Source organism: Marmota marmota, unplaced genomic scaffold (assembly GCF_001458135.2).
Source record: "Marmota marmota marmota unplaced genomic scaffold, marMar, whole genome shotgun sequence".
NCBI lineage: Eukaryota > Metazoa > Chordata > Mammalia > Rodentia > Sciuridae > Marmota > Marmota marmota.
The window spans coordinates 7,876,699-7,894,044 of record NW_026000119.1 but is presented as its reverse complement, the minus strand read 5'-3'; the positions used below and the strand labels follow the sequence as shown (position 1 = coordinate 7,894,044).

The 17,346-nt window shown below is 39.7% G+C and overlaps 1 pseudogene; it reads right to left on the bottom strand.

Moving 5' to 3' along the window:
- Positions 1 to 1,374: 1,374 nt before the first annotated feature.
- LOC125611056 lies at positions 1,375 to 1,744 on the bottom strand (annotated as a pseudogene).
- Between the last annotated feature and the right edge of the window lie 15,602 nt (positions 1,745 to 17,346).

Genomic DNA, 17,346 nt, shown 5'->3' with positions numbered 1-17,346 from the left:
TGCAGAGAAAATCCTTCTGCTTTGTCTTGGAGCAAGAGAGGAGTGGTAGCCCTTACAAAGGAGTCGGGGAATATGAGATGAGGGGCATTATCCACAGTGTCCCCATTCCATATATCAGGGTCTTATTTGTACTCAACCAAGGCCTTGACTTTGGCATAACAGATCTCCTTGGCTAAGAGTTTAATTTCCTTTGTAGGTTGGCTACTCTGAATTTCTGGGTTTGATACTTGGCTCTCTCAGCAATTCTGCTAAAGATGATGAAATCTGTTTCATATACTAAGGAGACCTCTTTCTTCCATCCCTAGCTTTTCTTGTTTTCAAAGTCTTTACTGAGCTTAGCAAATCCTCCCAATTCTATGTTGTTCTTATTTAATGGTTCCCTCATGTCTCTCCAGTGGCAGATACCAGCACCAGCTGATGCATTTCTTCCACTCTTGCACATCATCACTTGCAATCATTGACACCTGCACTCCCACATTTTGCCGAGGCTCCACTTACCAGCAGCAGTGCCAACTGTCACAGGTTGGACTCTCCAGGAAGCAGATTCTAAGGTGGAGGTTATTATGCAGGATTTTCATTCGAGATGTGGACTAAATGAAGCTTTAATCCTGTGGAGAGTTCTGAATATGGAATTGCCCTTCAAAAAAAAGTCACAGTTGGAGAGGGAAACCTAAGCTTTGATACCTTCATGACAAAAGTTATTGGGTGTACAGCACCCTGAGAAGGGTGGCTCCTTCCCAGTAGACGGGGAAGTAGTTTCTTTATTCCTGAATGGGTTGGTTGGAACCTTGAGCAACCATCCTCCTTTTCTTCTGTGTGAGGACTACATTTGAAGCTCCAATGACCCCTTCACCTCCTAGAACTTCCTGGTCATCTGTGTGGCTGTAGCCACAATAACAAGCCAGCTTGCTAATTCTTCTTCACTCCTTCTCCCTCCATTTCTTCTCCTCCTCCCTTTCTTCTCCCATTTCATTGCTATATTTCTCCTTCCTGTGTTGGATGTTAATACTTAATATTTATCAAACACTTCTACATGTTTAGCCCTGTGCTGAGGACTGCATGAATTACCTTTTGTGAATGCTTTCATTTAATCATTTCAAATCTATTTAGTAAGCCTGAGTAAATACTTAATAAGAAAATACAGTTCAGGTTGAATAGTGTTTCCAAATAGTTCTTACTAAAATGTGTGCATGCACCCAGACCCTACTACAAATTCCATCTTCTTAGTGATGGCACTATTATTGGCCACCTGCTTCTGTACCTTCCCTGGGGTCAATCGTGTGTCACTGCTATTACAGGCAGCATAACCTTCTAAATAATGCCTTTTTGAGGCATATTTTTTGATGGTCATGAAATGTATGTTTATTTTTCTAATTAATTGGGCAACCAATGAGAAATCGTTATATTAATTGGACATTGTTTCTTCAGAACAGGGGTTTCGATGGTTTCAAATTCAGGATCTTCAGATTTGAAGTTAGGGAATGCATTCATTTGTGCTTTCTCACGCATTCACTTAAGCTTAAAAAGTTCTCTCTCCAGCCCTTGCTTGATACTGTGGGCCAATATCAATAGCCCTCCAAGTGCCTGCCACTTAGATTTATATTCTATAATCTTATCCACACAGGTAATCTGTATAGGATCAAATTCCTTACTAAATGCCACTGCCGTTATACCCTATTGCTCCACAAATGGATAGAGACCACCAATGGAATAAGGAGAACCTAAGTAGCCTCTGAAGAGTCATAGCAATTTCCATCTTTTCTTATACTTGATATACTTGTCACACATGTTTTGGGTTTGATTGCCATCACCCCAATACTTGGAGGAGAAAATCATGGTGATTCCATGTCTTAGTCAGGAAGCATCCTGGAAATGGGCCATGACAGGGCAGCTTGAGGCATATTTTATAAAATCGTGTTATTAAAGTTGTGATCATTCCTCTATACATTCCTACTATATTTAAAGCCGAGATGCCTCCATCCTCCCATGGCTCAGCTGGAGTCCCCCTCTAGCTGTACTTTTTCTAGGTATTCCAGATCAGAATAATCTCCATGACCCCAGCCAAGCTTTCCCACACATGAGAACCTTAGTCACATTTTTACTGCTTCAGGTGTTTTTCTAGTCCCCTTGACAGATTATAAACATCATGTACCCTCTTTTATGTCACCACCCTACATAATAGATGTCTCAGAGTACATTAATTAATTTTATATTAGTGTCTTGAGTTACTTAGATGCCTTCAGATTCTTTTTTTCCCCTCATTCTCTAATCATGATGCAATTTCCATCTTTTCTTCAGCTTCCCATGATGCTGACATCCTTATCTATCCTATATATTTTTCATTCTGTACTTCCTCTCCTGTGTAACTCTGCCCTGGGAACCCTCAGCAGTTAAGTTTATTAGCAGTGATTAGCCCAAGCTGGTTATACTCCATATAAGGATAACAGCTCTCATAATTATGATCAAACTCTTTTTGTGTGTGTGGGCTATGATTAAACCCAAGAGATCCGGGGAAAATATTTTATGATTTAATTGTATATAGAGAGGCTAAAGAAAAACTTTAGAATGGTTTGAAACCCTGCACAAAGGCCCATGGTACTCTGTATCATTAATGTCACCGGAAAGCTTGTTAGATATGACGATAAGTTGAAATGGACTCTGCATTCTAACAATCTATATTCATAGACATCACCTGCAGACAAGTTGGAGTGGTACTGACTTAAAAAAACAATCAGTAGTAGCTCTATGTAAAGATGACTCTCAATCAGTGTCTGCCATAGACCAGGCACTGTGCTGGATGCTTCATATAGTTCTAATCACCCCGACAACCCTGAAGGTTATAGATGAGAAACTGAGACTTAGATTTTAATTCACCCAAGATTACTCTTATCAGTCGCACTGATCCTGGAATGCAGCACTACCTGAGATGAAGACTTTCAGATTTTAAATTTCAAGTGCTCTCTGCCTGTGTGTGTCCCTGACTCCTTCCCATTCCAGAACACACAGGCTGAATTTAACCTTGCCCCTCCTCCACAGGTCTCCATCAGTGACTGATGGGAATTAATATCTAAATACCCTGGCTCCCTTAGCCCCAGGTGAGGAACTGTGTGCTGTACTTTAAGGTGTGGCTCAGTTTCCCTGCAGGATGAAACTCCAATTGACCACTGTAGCAGTTGGCTTAATGATGCACCTTTTATTCGTCCCTTCCCTCCCCTACTTCTCTGCATGTTTCAACAAACTAAAATTAAATCTTTATCTGGGGCTTTGCTTCTAGGAGAATCGGCATTAAGATAGCAAAAAAGTAAGCCGGGTTCCTAAGAGATTCCATATACAACAAAGAAAACACTGGGAAGTGAATGATTAACCTCCTTTGTAGATAGTAAATATAACACCATTAGGAAGAGAGATTTTTTATGAGACTGATAACAGCTGAAAGATGAGATTCTCTGATGTTTATTAAAATGAAGTGCCACTAAGGAATCAAAGGTGGGGGGGGGATTGAGTTCACTCCTTCCCCAGAAGACAGAAAAAAGGTAGGATTTTCTTCTACAGGAATGTATTATACACCAGAGTCTCTTGTCTTTTGTTTACAACTATTTGCTGTGGAAGGAATGAAAAGGTACCTTTGGGACACCCATACTTTCTGTCCCTCAGGTTGACATGCGTAAATTTAAGGGAAACCTTGTTGTGCAAATTGAATATCCCATCCTGACTGAAGCATAAAGCTTTAGATATGCTGATTCAGAGCCAGTTTTATGGGCATATGACAAAAGAAACTTGCACTTGGTTTTAGTGCTCTTAATAATTAACAGGCCCCATGTTTTCATTTTGCACTCATTCCTAGAAATTATGAGCCAGTCCCATTTGTATTCATTAAAAAGTATTTGAAGTTTGGATTTTTTTTATGATAAAAACAGAAATCAAATTAAAGAACTAAAAGAGATGACAAAGTATCTTTTTGGGAAAACTAGATCCAACAAAAGCTGGCATTTCTAGAAGCTTCTAGGAGTTGTTATTGAAACCAACTTCAGAAAGCAGGAGGAAAACAATGGAACCTGGCTGTTCTGCAGTACATGCCAAGCTATCACATGGGGGTGGATATCTGCTGAGATGCCACGTTGGACTTGGAGCCAGGAAGGACTGTTCAGGTGGCCCAGGAAATTAGGGACAAAAGGAGTGAGCCACTTGAGTTGTTCAGCAAAAAGCAAGCAGATTCTGTTGCTAATGATGTATCGCACTTATCAATCATTTCCTGACTCTGTTATGAGGGACTTATAGTCATTATTTCATTTGTTGTTTCAACAAAAGTATCTGTAAGGCAGATCTATATCACTAGCAAAGAAATCTGGGCCAACATGAGATGAGTTAATTGCCCTGCACCTATCAAGTGCTGAGGCCTGCATTTGAATCCTGATAGTCGGGCTATAGCGCATAAACTCTCAATCAAATGCATAGCTCTCTTACCAAGTAAAATAGCTTTGTACTCTAAGAGGCATGATGAAGCAGATATTGTACAGAATGTTCCTCAGTGGAGAAGTGAAAGTGGAGAGGCTGTGTCCCCATGGTGCAATCCTTGTGGAGACAAAGTTCCCCATTCCCTAAGGCATGGGGGTTGGGGTTGGGGCAGTAGAACATAAACATCCACAGACCTTGAGGAGCCCATGCGGGGTTTTCCTGGACCCATCTTGCTTTGCAAACACATTTCTCATAGATTGTCACCAGGCTAGGTCAGGTTGTCAGGAGTCTTCAAACTGTTCCACTGAGCCTTCATGGCTCAAATGCCTACCAGGGTGAAAGGGACCGGAATGGAGTGGCTCAGGCTCCTATTGTTGCAATGTGCACAGCTTCATTTTCACTTGTTTTAATCTAAATAAAGGCATTATAGATAAGAATCTAGATGGGAATTTCTTTTCTTGCAAAAGGAAGATGAAGTTCTGCAGCTAAAAACACATGTTTAAAAATCCATTGCTTTGGGCTGTCACTTCAAACCAACTAGAAGAACCTGAATTAGTGTAGGTAGATCAGAATGCCAATGCACACTCCTTCCTCCCTACCCTTCCCTAAACACTCTCACATTCAACCTGGGTCATTGGAATTTGGTGTTTGTAGAATTTAGTCAATTATTTATAGAAGGAAAAAAATCCTTGCTGGGCTAACTTAGATGATAGTGAAAATGACTTTGACCTTCCTTTCATGCAGGAGCCAGGATTAATTGCTCTTTACTGGGTTTTCTACAGAATCCAACCATTATTTGTATATGTATTAAGTGTAAACACAATGGAACCTGCCCTCAAAGGACACACATCTAGTAGGTAAGAAGACCTACATAATTATCTTTATCTGTCATGGCAATTGACACTTTCTACCTATGCTACAGAGATGGAAGAGAGTATAGACAGCCGCAGGAGACGGGAAACTTGATAGAATGGCAGCCAGGTTTGACCTCAAACTGCAATCCACTAGGTGAATATTAATTTCCAGGAGAAGATGAAATAACTACCACAGAGGTACAAGCAACATGAACAAATCCTACAAACCTGGGAGAAATTTCCTTGAGGGTAGGAACTTGGCTTTCAATATTTCCCCCAAAGCCTTCCTTAGCCCACATACTCTTCAACATCAGAGACTACATGTCAAATTCCACAGTCACTCCATTTATTGATTCTAATGGACTTCTATTGAATTCAGCTGAAATTTGATGAAAGCACATCTCCTTATAGGTACAATTCTACTAAAAATGTGTCAGCAAGCAGTGTTTGTGGAGAGGCCAACGTGTATGGCCATCTGTGGTAATCTAATATTTACTACCAAACACACATTTACAATTTTCTAAAACATTCAGGCCTAGAAATGTGTGTCCCTAGTTCTTGTTTATCAGCCCACTCAGGGTTTAAAAGAATGCACCTATTACAAGAAGAAACTGTTGGACAAAACTTTGAAAGAGTGGGCAACACTCCTTTAGATGACAGATTAGGGACCAACCACAACTTAAGACATGTCAGCTCTAGTGCCATTGCTATGTTTCTATCTCTTGGGCCATACCATTTTTTTTCCTTTTTTAACCTTTGTGTAAGATTTAAATAATATACAATTTACTAACACAGCTTGTTTAAAGAAAACAAGTTTTAAGAATGTGAACATTAAGAAGCTTAAAATTTTTTTCTTCATTTGTATTTTGTTTCTCCCAGTAGGACATAAAATATATACTTCAAAATATATACTTCAAACCCTCCTATGCTATCTCCCAATTTCAGAGTTTATTATCTTGTCTCTTCCTCCTACCTCAGGACAAAAACTTCACAAACCCCAACAATCTTTTTCTACCACCTTCCTCCCCCCCTTTATCCTGGAGACCTTCCATGGTCTCTATTATATAAGTTTTCACCCAGCTAAACAATCTTTTGTTGATTCTGCTACTTTCTCAAATCAGCTATTTCATCTCTCCTGTTCGTGTTTACCCACAAACACATCAAGTGTAATCTATATTCACAGACATTTCTTTACCTCCTATTCCTTGAACTGCTGGCAATTTTAGATTCTAGTATTCTACTGAAATTTGTATTAAAGATCATTAAAAGAAAGTAATAAGTCATCAAACACTCTTCTCTGAATTCTCCCTTTCCTCAATTCTTTGCCATTTTTCCACCTGGAAAATAAATTAAAAATTAAAAGGATGAAGATCATTCTACCCCAGCTCAGATAAAAAGGTGTGGCTCCAGGTGTAGGTGTCACCTGCTGGGGTTGAGTTACACTCACCTGTTCCTTTGTAATCCTACACTTTTGCCCTTTTTGGGATAGAATATTCCATGGAACCTCTTCTTGTGTGTCCCCTATATAAGAATAAAGAATTCCAGTGGCTCTCTTTCCACCGACCCTTAAGGTTGGAGAGTCATCACAGATTTTGAAAAGGTACTTCTGTGTGTTTGCGGGCTTTCTTTGTTGTTTTCTTAAATTATTGGAATAGTCAGATTTTGTGAACCCAGCATTAGGTTGCCAGCTAAAATAGATGGTGATACCGAGGAAAGTGGGTTTTCTTATCTTTTCCTTGAATATAATAACTCTTCTGACATTTTGCAGATCTCCTTTAAGGACTAATGCACTCCCTCCTCCATATATATTGGAACTCAACTACTTATTCAAGAAACTGGGCTTAGTAGACAAAGACCCTGTCCTCATGGAGTATGTGTTTTATTAGAGAATTGGATGAATGAATGATTCCAACTGGGCAGAACTCAAAAAAGAAAGCATATGGTGCCTAGAAACAATACAACACAGGAAGTTGGCTTACATCAGAGGAGACATTCCTGAGGAGATTGCCTTTATCCAGCAAGTTCCTACTCATCCTTTGCTTCTCCTCTCAGAAGTAGAACACTTGCCTAGCATGTGGAAAGCCCTGGGTTCAATTCCCAGCACTACAAAAATAAATAAACAAACAAACAAACATTAGTCCAAAAACATTTGTGGTGGTCACAATAAAGGGCTACACTGATTAACATTTGCCTTTGCAACTTCTCTCACATCACATTTCTATTCATTCATTCCACCAACATACTGTCATCATTAGACAGTTGATGCAATTGATGTTGGTTCATCAGAAAAATATCCTGGTAAAATTTTATATTGATATTGTTTCAATATGCAAAGGACAGAAAAATTAATATGCCTTTCTTAGTTGCTACCTGAAATCAAAATAATCTCACAATGAGGCAGAAAACAAAGTTATTCCAAATTGCTTCAAAGCCTTCTAAAATTCTGAAATATCTGTAGAAGTCACATTTCCAGCAGTTTGGAGAAGTTGGTCAAATCCTTGGCTGAACTTGACTTCCTGACCCCAAAAATGCTGAGAAAACAGCTGACGGGAAAAGAAAGTACATTATTATTGGTCCAGAATGTCCACAGCATTGATTGATTGAGAAGTTGTGGTCAGGAAGGAATCACCTGAGAGAAACTGGAAAGTTTAGTCAGGAACTTCTGCTCCTCAGGTGAATGCCAAGAGCCAAGTTGGGAACTCTGGTCTTTCTTTACTTTAGGTTTTGTTTAATAGAAAAAAGTAAGGAGATAAGACATATCTTATATATTCAAGTATATAAAGTCCAATTACCCCCAGTCTTAATATTTCTTTAAAGACAAATCTAACTTATACCTTCCCAGTACTCATTACATGCACTAAAGTTCCTTCCTTCTCCAAAGACTTCAACAAAGCACTGACCATGCCCCGTTGCAATGACTACTGCAAGCTTTTCTGAAGAACCCTGAAACACAAACCTTGGGTGGATTCTGCACATCACCCCATCTAGAATCTCCTGTCAAGTCTCACTGAAAGCAGAGGTTTTTATCAACTCCCTTCCCTGAATCCCGGCTTTAAAAAATGGAGGAAGCCTTCTTTATTTAAAAAGTCTCCATCTTAATATTCTGGTTTTTGAAAACCCCTTTACAGGTGTGGATGCTCTGGGGCAGGAGTTTGATATGTGTCAGGAATTGTAATTTAAGAAAAAAATTTGTTTTTTTTTAAAAAAAAAAAAACATTGACTCAAATCATGATAAATGTCAAGGCCTGCAGAGCAATTTGATGTTGATGATGTTGGCCAACATTTACCAACCAAAAAGCTAAAGTATTAATAGAATTGTTCATTCACAAAGTAAGTTATAAAAATTAATTCAGGCTGTGCAGTTCTATAATATAAGAATTGTATAGATGCACAAGAAAAAAACAACAAAAAATCCCTTCTTTTGCTCCTGTCATGTGTGTCTATGACAATGTCTCCAACTACATTGGAAGTTAAGGTAAAAGTCTAAAGTTGATCTGTTTCATGAACTAGAGGCCTCAGTCAATGCTGTCCTGAGTTAGGCTGTGCCCTCCTTGCTCTCAATGGGATACAATGGGATCACATTAACATTTTTTAAGGAATGATTATATTTGTTGAAAGAGGGCTTTTCTTAAAACCAAGATATTGGCAAGACTCTTCTTTACATCTTTGCTAAAGTTTGTTCTGTCTTGATGATTTTGAGCATAGCTTACAGGTCTCCTGCCAGGGAAGCTGAATATAGGCTTAAAATAATTTAACAAAACAGGCAATATGCATCCATGCTCTAAAATTCCTTATGTTCTTGAGGGAAAACATAGACAAGTGCCTTGGACAAGGCACATTGACCATTACCTCCATGATATGGTGTACCATTAGCATATTCAGGATAGGCTCTCTGACAGGACATAATGGTTTTTGACAAATTGCTAAGGAGTCATTTTGGTCAAATCCTTCATTTTTCCTTTTGGAAATAGAGGCCTGAGAAATTAGCTTTCTATAAGCTTAATATGAGTTAGGGGCAATTTGAAGGACAATTTTGTAGCTTAAGAGAAATTTTATGGTCAAGGTTAAGTCCAGAGAATAAAAGAATCTAGGTACCAATTGCAAATTGCATGAAAATTAGGTTTATTGTGACATCAGAGCTCCCACAAATGAACTGCAAACTTGGTTGCAGGAGGCAATGGTGGGAGGTGGGGGACTCGCTCCTCTTCAGCAGGTGACAGATAATCTAAAACCACACTGCATTTCATTAAGATGGGGCTGATGTTTTTTAGTCACTCTTGACTCGGGAGCCCAGTATCGAAACTCTAAGGCTTCCCTGCCCAGCTCTTTAAATATAGCCCAGACTTCCCCTGTTGAGCTCGTCAAGAGTGCTTGAATAAAATCCGGTAAGTCTAGTGTTTTACTTGCTGAACCAGTCAAAACAAGAAAAGGATGCTAAGTTGGAACATTCCTCTCCACTAATGAAGGTCTCTAGTTTCACTTCTCCCCATCACCATTGCTTTGTTCTGCCACTTGTGCCTTCACTCAGCAGAGGTACCACAGGAGATGACAAATTCTCATTGAGTGCATAGAATGTAATAGTTGCAGTATGAAGAGTACAAAGCCCTAAAGTTTGCTCTCTTCCTGCAGGCAGCTCACAACCTAGCTCAGGAAACACATGTGTAAAGATAGTTGCAATCCTTAGGGGTGGATGCTTGGCATAATGGGGGCTCAAAGGACGTGAAGGTGGTGCTTGGCATAATGGGAGTTCAAAGGAAGGAAAGACAGAATCTGCTTAATTGAATCCTTTACAAAGTATGGCCATCATTTACTCAGATATTACTGCATGCTAGGCACTGCTTCAAATGTTTTACTTATTTTATCTCCTTTAAGTCTCCATTGACTATTTTAAAGATTAGAAAACAAGACCCCCCCACCCCCCACCCCCAAAAAAAAATGCTTATAGCCGTGAAACTAATGAGAGGTAGAGCCAGAACTCAATCCAGGTCTGTCTTAGTTATCTCATGCTTCACCATCAATTATAAGGACAACAAGCAGGAAAATGGGAAGTGAGGTCACAAAAGGGAATGGCATCAGTGTGAACTGACTTCAGCCAGGAACAACTTCAGCTCCTGTTGGGTCAATTCTGACCAGCATTTGTCACCAGCCTGCACTGACTGCTTTCAAGAGACACTTCACCTACTAAACCTTATCCTCACTCCTTAAATGCCTTTGGGACAATTTAGGGCACCAGTACTGTGACCAAGAGAATTTTTTATCTTGCTTCCTTTGCATGATTTCCATTTTTTTCTTTCTTGAACTACAGAGGATAAAAATGAAAAAGTCTGTCATTAATTGTTGACATCTACCTGCATTTTCCAGGAGGGCTCTTCCCCTTATATCCACCATTTCAGTCTTCAAATGAAAAGCTCTATCTCTCTGCTTTCTTGTTGCCATGTCCTGAGATGCTTTCTTCTGCCATGATGCTCTGTCTCACTCAGACCCAGAGCGATAGTCAACCATCTGTGGACTGAGAGCTCTGAACCCATAAGCCCCACTTCTCACATTGTTCTTATCAGTTTATTTGGTCACAGCAACAAAAATGCTGATTAAAACAAATTGATACTAAGACGTGGGATCTTCACTGTGACTAATCTGACCATGCTGTTCAAAAGGATTTGGAACTAGTTTTCAGGGGGAGGAATTTTAAATAGCTTAGAGATACAGCCAGAAATGTTTAAGAATGTTGTAAGTAGAGTTTAATGGGCAATTCTGGTGGGGGCTCACAAGACCAGAATACCCAATAAAACTGTGGACAGTAAAGACTGGGCTTATGAGCAAAGACAGAATCTGCTTAATTGAATCCTTTACAAAGAATGGCCACCATTTATTCAACTATGACTGCATGCTAGGCACTAGGTCATTCATGTTACATTCTGGCAAAGAAGTTGTCTATATTTTGTCCATGTCCTGAGATTTTTTTGTGAGTTTTCATTTAGAAGTTATGTATTAATTAATCTGGAGGAAACTTCAAGGCAACACAGCATTCAGGGGCTGGAGTAGCTATTGCTGGTACCTTTTAGCCACATTTAGCAATATAATCAGGAGCAAAAAGCAAAGCAGAAAGACTTGAAAACCTTGCGGTTTGTCCAGAAAAGTGATTGTAACTGAGGCCAAGGAAGTTGCGGTTGTCAAAGACATTACAGTCACTAAAGAAATGTTAAGAACTTTACCAACTGACAGTAGGAAAGATGGCTTGCAGGCATCTCAGGAATTGGCAAGACCACACCCATCTGTGGCTCAAGGGTGTAAAAGTAAAACTTCCTTTGAGAAGCAACAATGGGGATGCCCTGCTTGCCTCCTACCTCAGGCAGCCTAGGAAGTTGTGTTCAGCTATTCAGACTGAGATAGCCTTGGTCCCAGGAGGCATGGCTACTGCTCAAATTATAGAAGAACTTTGTGTCAAATATGTGATGCTGGTTCTGTAGAAATGCAGGATGCTGGAGTTGGGAGATCATGGAGGTATCCACCAAGATTTCAAAGGAAAGCCTGGGAGGTCAGGCAACTTAGAGCAGGGTCAGAGTCCCTGTGGGCTTCCCTTAACAGGGTGACACATAATGTAAGTAGGAAGCTGAAACTGTAGTGGAAATCCCCAAGATTAAGAGATGCCAATAACGTGGGGCATCTGCCAAGGAAAGCTGCAGGAATAGAGCAGAAACAAGTTAAAAGAGACCATATAGGTTGCAACCAGCAAGGTCACAGGGATAGAGCTACATAAGCTTTTTTGGAGACAACATCACAATGCCATATGCCCCTGATGCTGCATGTGGAGCTACAATACTTGTTTACCCAGCTAAATTTTGGTTTTGCTTTGGCCCCTTCTTTCTATACCCCTATTTCTTCCTTGTACTATGAAAATGCTCCCTCTGTGCCATTATGTATTAAATATATGTAACTTGCTTTTTAAAAAATATTTTTAGTTGTAGATGGACACGATACCTTTATTATGTGGTTCTGAGGACCACACCCAGTGTCTCACATGTGCTAGGCAAGTGCTCTACCACTGAGTCACAACCCCAACCCATATAACATGCTTTTCATATTTACTCTTACAGTTAAGAGTTTGCCTTGAGTCTCAGAAGAGATTTTTGGACTTGGCTTTTGGTAATGCTAGAACTGTTAAGATTATGGGGACTCTTGCAAATGGACTAAATGTATTTTAAATTATGAGATGGGCATGAGGTTTTGAGGGCAAAGGGTGGAATATTATGGTTTAAATGTGTTGTCCCCCCAAAAGCTCAATGCAAGAAGTTTTAGAGGTAAATGAGAACTTTAACATAGTTACTGTATTAATCCACTGATATGGATTAACTGGAAAGTAACTAAGTAGGTGGGGAGTGACTGGAGGAGGTAGGTCACTGAGGGCATTCTTGTGGGGTTTATAATTTGTTGCTGGTGACTGGAGCTCTCTGCTTCCTTACTGATGTGTCCTGAGCTGCTTTCCTTCATGATGTTCTGCCTCACCTGAAACCCAGAATAATGGAGTCAGCCATTTATGACTGAGACCTCTGAAATTGTGAGCTCCAATTACACTTTCCCTCCTCTAAAAGAAAAACGAAGAAGAAAAAGTTCTAGTGAACAATTAAGTTTGCTGTGAATCTGGGCATATACTTTATTCTACTGCTTTTACCTCAATTCCCATCCTGAGGTATGAGACAAACTGCAATAAGGAAGAGTGGCTCATTCCAGTTGGGCTGTGATCTCCAGAGATTCTGGTGCCACACCTGCCACCCACGTCTAAGAATCCCTGTTCTGGTAGTTAAGCAGCACTGCTGCCTTCATACTCCATTCAGCTTAATGCAGTCTGAGAGCACATTACTGACAATGCTGGTACTGCCTAAAGGAGCACCCTAAAAGAACTATTTTAAAATCTTCAATCTGTTCTTATTTGTCCTTTTCATATGTACATATTATCAGCAGAGTTTTTTCCATAAGTACCTACTGGGCTAGTGTTCCATCCTTTAAGCACTCAGTTCTGTAGCCTGTGCCATGAATCTTGTTCCATCTTTGCTGTCTTGATGAGCTACCATGGATCCTCTTTCTCCAGTTCTCTTCCTATTTAACTCCATAGCTGTCCTCCCTCCCTCCCCCCGTGCTCCCTCCCTCCCCACCCTACCCCTCTCTCTCTCACACACACACTCACACACAAGCCATCCTGCTAGGCTTTGGATCTTGACATTCTCCCCAAAGGCCCATGTGCTAAAGCTTCCATCCTGTGGTGGTGCTATTGGGAGGTGGTGAAACCTTTAAGACAGGGAACCTGGTGGGGGAGGTCTTTAGGTCATTGGAAGCATGCCCTTGGAGGAGACTGTTGGCTCCTGCCCCTTCCACACTGTCTGGTCCCCAACTTGCCATGAATTGAGTGGTTTTGTTCCATCACATGCTTCTGCCATTTAAGTACTGCCTTGCCACTGCCCAAAAAGCAGCAAGAGTCATGACTCTGGAGCCTCCAAAACTGTGAGCCAAAATAAACTTTTTCCCTAAGTTGATTATCTCAGTTATTTGTTACAGCATTGGAAAACTAGCTCCTTCTCAAACCTAAACAAAAACAAAACTGAACACTCCCATAGTAATCACTTCTCACTAATATTAAAACTACACAATGAAGTTATGTAGGTAAATTGAACTCAAGGAGACTAGGTTAAGAAGTTCCCCTTTCCAATGATCATAAATGAAAATTCACCCCATGGTTGAGGCAATTTCCTCTCAGTCACTTCTATTTTCAATCTGTCTAGATTTCTATTTTAGGCTATTTGTGGCTGGAAAGGCTTATAGATTATTACAGAGCTCATACATTTTATAATTTACGGAAGTGTTTGGCAAATTTCTTCCAGCCCCACCTATAATCAAAGTTACATCAAAGCTCTATTTCCTGACCTCAGGGATGAACACCAAGTGCTTGGCATAGAGGGAAATGTTTGAGAGGGATACCATGCTTCTTTGGAATCATAGAGTGACCCGGAAAGATGCTCATGTTTTCAACTGGCTCAAGACACCTAGTGTTTCTTCCTCATCAGTTTGACAGAGGACATTAGAGATTCCTCAAGTCAACAGACAACACACCTACATCTACATATATATTCCCACACTCACATCTCCCATGGACTGAAAGTGCATGGCCCATGTAAATGCTCTAAAAATATTGGCTGGTGACTGAAATATATAGAAGACAATTTTTATTACAGGATGATCACAGCAGGGGAGTTCCAAAATAGTCAGAGGCCTTTGTGTTGTACGACTCCAAGAGAGAAAGATGTATCTTTAATTCAAAAGAGAATAACATTCCCAATTTGTATATAAGTTGCTCATCACCTACATGTTGGAAATGTCACTTTAGAAAATGTCTCTTCCGTCTTTAGAAACTAGTTCTAGGAGGGAAAAGCAGCCTAAGGTAAAACAGTCTTTCTCTTCCAGCAGAGCAATAAGTGAGTTAAGGTCAAAAGTGCTTGTTCAAGTTACAATCTTACTTCAAAGAAGTGAATGACTATGGGGAATTCACAGAGGCAATTTATGGGAAGTTGGAACTCTTTGATAATTTCAACAAATGCAAGTATTATTCCTTTTTAAAATTTTAAATAATTGCACATGGCAGCATAATTCAGTAAAGCAAAACACAGTATTAAAATATTGATCATAAAGCCTGGTTTGGTGGCATTAACTGTAATCCCAGCCAGTCAGGAGACTGAGGCAGGATGATTGCAACTTCCAAGACAGTCTCAATAACTTATCGAGACCCTATATCAAAAAATATATACATATATATACACAAATATATAAATAATATATATTATTAATATATAGACATATGTATATAACATATATAACATAACACATATATATATATATTCATTCTAAAAGACTGGGGGTATCACTCAGCGGTAGAGTGCCCCGAGTTCAATCCTCAGCACTGCAAAAAAAATTTGATCATAAACTCACTCCAAAATTCTAAAAGGGTTTTTCATGGGTACAAGTCACATTGCAATTCTTTCCTTTCCTACCCCTGTATTTTAAACTGAGCAGTGAAGAGAAGTTCTGTTGACATGACCACAGTCATAAATTATCCTCTCTCCTGTATAAATGCCACACTAATTCTGTGAGGCAGGATTATGACAGCATTATAAATTCAGAAGGACATGGTGACAAAACACACGAGACTGGAAGGTATTATACAAGTGAAATAAGTTAGACACAGAAATACAAATATCATATTTTCACTTATATGTGAAATCTAAAACAAAATTGAAGTCTAAAAGCAGAGGAGAATGGTACTTACTAGAAGTTAGGAGTTGGGAGGAATGGGAAGGTGTTGGTCAAAGGTTATGAAATTTCTGTTAGAATAGATAACAAATATTTGAAGTGACAGATATGTTGAGTTAATCATTCCATGTTTTGTGTGTGTATACCTACTTATATAATGAAGTCACGTGTGTACTTGATAATTACAATTATGGTTTTTCAATATACAACTAATAAAAGAATAACTGGGAGGGTAGTGAATATCTCATAGAATCCATGGTAAGCTGCAGAACCAGGAGAAGCTGGGCAGCAGGAATCATGTCAATAACCCACCACAAGGACAGTCTTGTTAAGTCATCAGCTTTAAATCACTCCTAGGATTCAGAGTTCGGGGTGAGAACATAAATTGGCCATATTGGATCTTAGGCTCCATTTCAACTATGGAAACCAAAAAGACCCTGGCAGTCAGGGCACCAACATCTCTCAAGATTCATACAGCAGACTTCTCCAAAATAAGAAATTTTGAATGCTGGGCAGCTCAATGTACATTATAGTAATATTAGCTGCAGTTTTAAATGGGTAAATTCAAAGACGTCATTAGCTAACAAATGACCAGGATAATTGACTTTTAACTTGGATCTTCCTTTTCTCTACCACTTTCTTAAGCTCTATTCTTTTAATATTCCCTGGGATATCTGATCTTCGGCAACTTATCTCTCATCTATTCTTCTGAACCAATGAGGCAAGAATGCTTGACCAGAGATTTGTAGGAAATGAAAGCCTGCTCCATTTCCCTGACTGTGGCTGTGATGAGTCACTTGCTAATAAAACAAAACTACTTCTAAACTTAAACAATTTAAGAGCCAAGTAAGCCTGAAAGGGCAGAAATCACCTCCAATTTATGATAAGAAGGGACAATAATCATTGCCTTGCATCATCTCCCATATGTGTCCTCTCATGGAAGCCATGACAAAGTCTGAGATTGCTCACTGGGTCTGTCACTGTGATGGACATCCCCTTGAAACCTAGTCTTCCAGAGCAAAGCTGATATATTCATGTGACTTTGAAGAAGTTGACCTCAGGAAGGCAAATTAATAGCAATGCATAAGTGAGATGGAAAACCACCTTAACTTTCAAAATCACCTCATATTTTATAAAGCACCTTCATATGCATTTTACAAACTTCTTATGGCATCATTGTGTAGATACATATTTCTCCCTTTTGTGGATGAGAACATTTGGAGCTCAATTCAAATTACTTTAAGAAGAATGAGCTTTCAAATCTAGGTCTCTTAATTCCAGTGAAAATTTGGACATGTTTAAAGACCAGGATGCTCTTGTGTAGAGGGCCACAGGCCACAGTGGTACTGCCAACTGGGCAAAAACTCTGATATCAACCAGTAGAGGGGTTACCCTAGAGGTGGCAGCAGACAGCTGCTTAGATGTGAGGAGAGAGGGTTCTTTCTGACACCTTATTAGGATGGAACCCAGAGCTGCTTCTGGGATACAGGATGAACCAGGGTACTGCCACTCTCTGAGCAATGGTGAAACCTCAACACTGGTGCTGGGTGCTGCTGAAGTCACATTGAAAGCCATGTCATACCAGGCAAGACCGTTTGGCCAAAGAAGTAATTCTCACTGCATGTGCAAGTGCTTGTATAATGGAAAGGGCATTGGATTTAGACTCAGAAGGTCCAGATTTGAGTCTTGCGTGTGTTTATCTGGAGCCTACCAGAGTGATTCTTAAAGAGGAGAAGAGGGA